The sequence below is a fragment of the Mytilus californianus genome, unplaced genomic scaffold (assembly GCF_021869535.1).
Source record: "Mytilus californianus isolate M0D057914Y unplaced genomic scaffold, xbMytCali1.0.p SCAF_1, whole genome shotgun sequence".
NCBI classification, from domain to species: domain Eukaryota; kingdom Metazoa; phylum Mollusca; class Bivalvia; order Mytilida; family Mytilidae; genus Mytilus; species Mytilus californianus.
Window position 1 is genome coordinate 7,727,733 of NW_026262581.1, and position 8,485 is coordinate 7,736,217.

The 8,485-nt window shown below is 31.8% G+C and overlaps 1 protein-coding gene across 1 annotated transcript in view; it reads right to left on the reverse strand.

The window, feature by feature from the left end:
* Positions 1-5,398, reverse strand: part of LOC127698726 (tyrosine-protein kinase transmembrane receptor Ror-like) — a 144,786-nt gene extending 139,388 nt beyond the window's left edge. Inside the window, exon 1 of the mRNA XM_052202375.1 lies at positions 5,360-5,398. The gene's annotated coding sequence lies outside the window, so the exon portion shown is untranslated. The remainder of the gene's footprint in view (positions 1-5,359) is intronic.
* Positions 5,399-8,485: the final 3,087 nt, after the last annotated feature.

Sequence of the window (8,485 nt, forward strand, 5' to 3'; positions counted from 1 at the left end):
GAGGCTGACTTAAGTGATAACAGATATCTATCATTCAGATCTTCAACCTTATTTTAATTAGAATATGATGACAATTTTATTTCTAAACAATAATAAGGCTACTGTTTATCCTGTAGCATACTAACTAAATACATATAAAAACAATTACCCCTAACAGAATATATCTGAATGACAAATTGAATGGACAATATACCCAGTTAACACAACACATTCAGCATATTTTTTCAATTTTAAATATATACATATATATCTATAAACAAATAAAAATCATGAAAAATTGAATGGTTTTACTACACTTATGTTGAAAAGGAATGTGATTATCTGAAAAAATTCACAAATAAGACCAGCAAATTATATGGGCTATCTAAAATCCACAAAAGCTGAAAAATAAGCACAGCATGTGAAGAAACTGCAACAGTCATGTTTCAAAAAGTTCTGGGTCATCCAAAATTATCTTTGGGGATCATCAATCTATCACATTGTATGATTACGAGATTGGCATATATTTTCATGATTTTTCATGATTTTTAGTCTAACTTTTCATTTATTTTACTCCTATGTTTGATCAGCAGGAATATCAGATATAATTTTTAATATCAGATATAATTTTTAAACTTAGAAACCATCAGGATAAATGTGGACAATCTGGTATTCAACTGGCCTAGTGGTTTCAAAGGAGAATATTTAAAAAAGACTTTGCCAGATACTAGACAGTCACAATGAGTGCCGAATGATGAGAAAAATCAAACTGAAAATTTGGGTCAGGTGAGATAAAAACAAGTCATAACATACCATTCAAGCTGAACATTTGGGCCAGGCGAAAAACAACAGACACAACAAACTAAACTCTAGAAATGAGAAACCCCATGACAATTTTCAATTTCAGGTCTTATGACACATGTCAATTATAAATCAGCTGCCAGGTTATACAAGTCTTGTGAAAGTATAATTCTGTCCAGAAGAGCATTATAAATAAGACATCAGAATGTTTTCTTAACAAACTCTAGCAAAGAGTGAACACCCAAACTAATAGCTTTTTAACCTTGGCCTTTTTGTTTATCTAAAATGTTTGTCAATCTTCAAAACCTTGCAAAGAACAACATTTTATTAACTATTACTTGATCTTTTAATTAAATCAACAAAAAAATGTACAAATGTGTATATTTATGAGATAAGCAGATATCAGATACATACTTTAAATATCAGGCTTTATACTGATATATGGTTACTTATATTAACAGAAACAGCAAAAGCAAGACCAGTGTAGAATGTCTAAACAATTATCATTTACTCTAAGACATGTGAAAAATGCTACAACATATGCTAAACAGACTCCAAAGCATTCATAAAGGCTCACTCATTTTGACAGAGCTATTTCACAATAAGAATTGACTGTTCAAAGAATAGTAGATCTATTACTATTATTATTATTACCAGTAACATTAAGCTTGACTGCTAAATTCCACTAAAAAAAATTTAAATTTTCCTTGCATATGTTTTTCTAAACTAATTATTTTTCTCGTTAAAGTAACAGTTCTGGCTGCAACTGCAATTTTTATCGAGCATCAAAGTGTTAGATAATTATATTTATGAAAACTGATGTTTCTATTACAAAATGATATCCCATAGGGGTAAACAAAATTTTAAACAGACAAGTTTATATCATAGCACTTCTCAGATCTTTCAAATAAAAGCCATGAATGGGCTATGAAACAAATATTCTTCCTCCACCTGCTCCACAACTCCTACATCCTATGCAGACTTCAAAGATTCATAAATGGTACTCAGATATCCCAAGAGGGAAACAAAATTTCATTTGTTAACATTTCTAAGTTTTCTTTCTCACCAATTTTATTTTTTACAAAAGTCCATAACCATGGGTTACTACAAAGCCTTCAACAACAAGTAAAACCCATATGGTAAAATAAGCTATGAAAGGCAAGGCATAACAAAGCGTGAAACAAATACAAAGAGAAACCCAGCAGCCTAATATATGCTAAAAAAAAATTGACAAAAAATATAATATAGCAGATACCAACCAACAATAACCACTGAATTACAGATGCTGACTTGGGACAGCCAAAGGAAGGTGGCAGGGTTAAACATGGTTGTGAATCCACCTCCAAACTGAAAATAGTGTAACAGCAAAGCATTAAAGAACACAAAATTTGACTCATCAGATCTACGTGAAGAACATTATAAAAGATAAAAAAAACAAAGTACCAATCGAAGAATATTCACAGTTACTGAAAGCTCTAAGGGCATACAATACAGTTTTGATCGCACAGTGATTTTTTACTAAAATTTGCATGCTAGATATTTTTTACCTAAACAATTCAATTATGTAATGAAAAATATACCTTCATGTTTTAAATTTAGTGATAAATGGGGTCAAAATTTAGACATTTACTTAAAATTTCGGTTTCTTGGACATTTCTATCCTTTGGAAAGACATGCTTAACTTTTTTGGTTCAAAAGAAAAACACATGTGGATTTTTGTAAAAATATTAAGAATATTTTTGTTACAAAAGTAGACTCTTAATTTGTGTAGCAATTCTTTGCAAATAATCCATTTTTCTTAAATTTTCATGATTTTAGATAAAAACATCATTTTTTGCTGTATATTTATCTAATTTCAAAATATTCATCAGTGATTTCTTCTTCAAATTTGGAACATTGTAAAATAATCTTCACACAGTATCGAGTCAAATGTCATTTTCAAAAAGAGGGGTCCATGTACTAATTTTTCAAGCTAATGATTAAAATCACTTAAAAATACATCTTTTCCTGATAAGTTGCAGTTTGATGTCGCAAAAAATAACATTTTACGCTAGCAATGTCATTATCTCCCCTGTAACTGTATTGTATGCCCTTAAAGCCAATATCAACTAATAAATACCATGTTTTCCCAGACTAGAATATATACCTACATATCAGTAAGGAAAGACAAACAAACAATATTTTAATTTGACAAAGATTAATATGTTTTGTGCCCTTTCCTTACCTTCTAGTATTTTAACAGTGTTCAACCTAATGTAGACATGTTAGAAGGGCTGCTACACTTGAAGGCAGTTATGTATTTTGTTTTGTTTCTCCCTGTCAATTTGACTGTTTGTAAGAAAGTCTGTACATATAACATGGTCTTGGTTTCAATCTTTCAAGCTAAAATCCCAAAAATGGTGGGCTTCATGTTCCCTAATTATAAGTTTTCAGTGAATTATTTTTCTGACTTTTGTTTGTTCAACTTTTTCTTATTGCCCCAGTATTAACTCCATCTTTCTTAGTCTTTATATTTTTTAAATCCACTTGATATTGTCTTACATTTTCAAATACATTCAGAAAAAGCCAGTATCGGTATATTCAGAATTTTTTATAGAAAAAGAAATGAATCATAAAGAGTCAAAACTAACTAGGCATTTGTAGGCAAAAAGGCTGAAAAATTCAGTTCAGAAACCATTTTGGTCACGATTACTAGCTTAAATATCAAATCAGTATTAAATGGCTATTATTACAATGAATTATACATGTAGTGAAAACAATGACTAAGTAGAAAATATGTTCGAAAATTTACTTATTAGCGTTCGTGTTATGAATTAGCAGAGATTTCAATGATTGTCTAGATTTAATGATAACAGGCCAATTTCCATTGATTTTCAGGATTGGAACAAATAGTGCATGCATCAACAAAAAAGATCTTGTAGAAACATTATATTTGTTATAACAAATAACATAGCTGATTGTATAATTAATTTATGGAACCCTGTATTCCATGTTTCCTAGGCCTAAATTTGCTTGGTCAAGATTTTGTTAATTTTCACTCAAATTTCTATTTTGACCTATTTAATGTGTCAATGTATCAATCCTTCTATTTCACTTACTCAATTGTTATTCATCAATTTAAATAATTTTTAGTCTTGAAATAATGGACTTGATCTTTAGAGCTAAATAAGGCCCTTACAGCACATACCTCTTTATTCACAGCATTCCTAGGCTTTGGGCAATCTAGAAATTGACATATTTTTCAGACACCTGTTTTTCAAGTGTTCAAAAAAAGAGGGGGCGTAATTAAGCAGAATTGTAAAACAAAAATTTGATGATTTTACCCTCTCTTCACCTTACCTGTATCAGCCACAGCTATTGTATAAGATCATATGTTAACCTTTAGATGTCTTTTGACCTTTTAGCATTGTTTGGCTGCTGTCTCATCAATGTATACCTTATTAATGTCCATTTATTTATATATCAGAAAACTAGATGTGTCGGAATGACACGAATGGCTTAGTCTCAAAAAGTTGAAAAATCTGCAATTTCAACAATGTGGACACAAACATGCATGGATAGTATCCAGCTCTCAAGACCAATACTAGTTTGATGAAAAATTTCCTTGATCAATGAGTAGTTAAATTTCAAACTATCAGCAAACAGGAAGTGGATGTACTGAAGATGTGTTGAAACAACATGAAAATCAGCATATCGGAACGAAACATAAACTTGATCTGTAACTCATCATTGTAGACTCACATATCAAAAATCAGCGCAAAATCTGAAGGATTATAGAAAAAAAGTCTGTATAACTGTGATTTTCAACCATTTATCAAAGTCCAAAGCCCATAATCTTGGCAAAAATAAGCAGAGTGGAACAAAACTTAAACATGATCTGTAATTCATCATGGTTAACTCACATACCAAAAATCAGCCCAATATCTGAAGGCGTTTAGAAAAAAAGTCCGTATAACTGTGATTTTCAACAATTTATCAAAGTCCAAAGCCTGTAATTTTGGCAAAAATTAGGAGAGCAGAACGAAACTTAAACTTGATCTGTAACTCATCATGGTTAACTCACATACAAAAAATCAGCCCAATATCTGAAAGCGTTTAGAAAAAAAGTCCCTATAACTGTGATTTTCAACAATCTATCAAAGTCCAAAGCCCGTAATTTCGGCAAAAATTAGCAGAGCAGAATGAAACTTAAACTTGATCTGTAACTCATCATGGTTAACTCACATACCAAAAATCAGCCCAATATCTGAAGGCATTTAGAAAAAAAGTCCGTATAATGGTTTGTTGCGGAATGATGGAATGACAGAATGACGGAATGACAGAATGACAGAATGACGGACAAGGGTAAAACTATATGGCCCCGACAACTTTGTAAATAGCATCAAGATATTCCTATATTAAAATATATATCCTCACTCAATGACAAGAGGGCAACATTGATAATGGTGTGATGTCACATGAAATTTGACCTATAATCCCAACCAATAGGGCTCTTTCTCTCTTGAAGTTAATCGTTACATCTTCTAATATAATTGCTCATTCATTGTTCAATAAAAAAAGAAAGCAATCCCATACATACCTTAAATGCCTAGGAAGTTTCTTAACACCATCAAAAGAATTTTTCCTGAAATGATCATTTATATTAATTTTCAATAATTCTCACAAAATATTTACAAGCTTCCTTTTCTAAATTGAAAATTAATTAAATATTCACTCTTAAATTTTTTTTTTCCTATAATTACAGCTGAAACTTTTATCATGCTATAAACTATAATTTGCACATTTGAAACTGGTATTAAAAATCATCTGCATGTTTCTTATTTGCTCCTCTTAAATGTTCAAAGAGATTTTATAGTGTTTTAATTGCAGAGAGATGATTTAGACTCATAACCTAAGTAATGACGACATGTGCTATGTTCTTATGACAGAAACCATTTATACTGTGCATGTGTACACAAAGTTCAAATAGAAACACACTCATAACACCATGTATATTCAAGTATGTTCTTTGCGACAAATGCATGTTGTATGTATGAACTTAAAGACCAAACATATAGAGTACATCCAACCAAAAATAGGTGGCTGAGTGGTTTAAGTAGTTCATCTTCTGTATCACAAGCCTGTCAACACTGAGGTTGTGAGTTCGACTCCAATATTAATGATTAGGATTGTCAGTTTTCCTGTCAAAGGTCATGGTACTCTCCAGCTTCCTCCACTGACCGCCACAATATAGCCAATAGTACTAAAAGTGGCGTTAATTACCAACAATCAAATTAAATCAAATCAAATCTTATTGTTTCTCTGTCTCAAGATCTATCTGGCCTAAAAAAATTACCATATCAAGATAATGTAGAAATAAAGTAAGAGAACGGAAATGAAAAATTCACCAATTTTTCCATTTGTAAAGGGGCATAACTCTAGAACGATTAAAGAGACACCACCAAAATTTAAACTTGATCTGTATTTGTGGTAATAAGCATTTTGTATACGTTTCATAACATTTGGTTCAGGCAAACTTAAGTTAGAAAACGGAAACGAAAAATTAAGCAATTTTTCCATTTGTAAAGGGGCATAACTCTAGAACGGTTGAAGTGACACCACCAAAATTCGAACTTGATCTGTATTTTGTGGTAACAAGCATTGTGTATAAGTTTCATAACATTTGGTTTAGGCAAACTTAAGTAAGAGAACGGAAACGAAAAATTCAGCAATTTTTCCATTTGTAAAGGAGCATAACTCTAGAACGGTTAAAGTGACGCCACCAAAATTCCAACTTGATCTGTGTTTTGTGGTAATAAGCATTTCGTATAAGTTTCATACCATTTGGTTGAGGCAAACTAAAGTAAGAGAACGGAAACCAACTTTGGGACGTATGGCGGGGTCAAATAATCTTTTCAAACAATTAGGGTAGACATTGCCTTCAACAATACTGCATGAGTCCATTGATTACAGAAGTTTTAGCAGAAGAATGAAGGAGGTATGATAAGAGCTGTGCCCCTGAAATTTATAAAAAAGTAAAATTCTTCAATCCATTCAGAACTGTATTAATTTTGTCCATATAAAAACAAGTAAAACTGGGAGCTACTGCTCACTGATGATACCCCCAGCCTAAATATTTGACGGTAAACAGGAAGTTGTTGAATGATGAATCTGAAAACGCATCACACGGTATAGCTGACTTATATAAACACTGAAACCAAATTTCAGAAATCTTTGTAATGTAGTTCCTGAGAAAAATGTGTCGAAAATTTTCAACTTGGATGTGTTGTGTAAAATGATGTAAGTGTTCGGTAAACAGGAAGTTGTTGAGTGATCAATCTGAAAACGCATTACACCGTATAGCTGACTTATATAAACCCTGAAACCAAATTTCAGAAATCCTTGTATTGTAGTTCCTGAGAAAAATGCGATGAAAAATTTTCATGGGACGGATGGACGGACTGAAGGATGGATGGACAGACAGTGGTAAAACAGTATACCCCCCACTTTTTTAAAGCGGGGGTATAATAAATATGATATGAACTGGACATTTTTGTGTAGAAAATGTCAGATGTAATGTCACTGTGATGTCCTTATCATGTTAAAATGAATATATCTTATAATAATAGGCATTATGCAGGTTGTTTTTTGGAAAAAATTAAATATGAGCCAGTTTTACTAAATGAGACAGAGTTGTATAACATCTAGTGTCAAATATCATTTGCATAATGAGGATGAGAATATGTTAATGTGATGTGGATATGAACCCGACTTTGTACTTTTATATATACAAGTACAAAGTCAGGTACCTGGGTATATAACATGCTAGTTCTCAAGGTAACAGTCTGCAGGAGACAAGTCATTCTACCCAGACATATTATTCTCACTACAAACCAACCAGACTTTGCTCGTTACTCTTAAATGCTGCATGCTTATCAGAAAAGCAGCAACATCCAATTTTCTAGTCTTAAGTTTAACCCAGTCGGTCTTGTGCAAGCACACTACCTCAAGATCAAAAAGATATTTTACCAACATTTGTATTAGATATCTTGAAGCAAAATGTCTTTTCAGGTAAGGATTTGGCCCATAATCAAATATTAAGTGCTAGTCTTTGTATTCAAGCAATTTAGAAGAATTTCAAAACATGGTCGAAAAAAAACCTGCCACCCTAACCATCCTATTTTGAAGTTACCCTCATCCTGAGTTAGAAATAATAGGTCTTTCGTTTCTGCGTGTCTGATTATTCGAGAAATTTCTAGATAACTTTTGGTTAGAATGATAGCAAATTACAGAGTTAGCTCCCCTTAATTTGTAATTTCTAGTGCATTTCAACCAAATTATATCTTGAAACATCAGAACAGAAAAGCAAACAAATGTTATATCCGTGTATCATTATAAATTTTGAACTAAAATTAATGTAAACTTCAGGGTCGTAGCAGCCATTATGGCAGGTACGGCAGCCGCCGTACCAATAATTTTCGTTGGTACGGCATGCCGTACCTAAAATTTATATAAAAAATATTTAAAAAAACACAAGGTTTTGCATTGGAATAAGGAAAACAAGGTTTTTACAGGAAATAACAAAGATAGAAAATCCCATGTATCAGTCATAGTAATATACGGTATGCATTCATTAATACAGGTTCAATAGAAATAAGAAGATGTGGTATGAGTGCCAATGAGACAACTCTCAATCCAAGTCACAATGTGTAAAAAGTAAAAAATA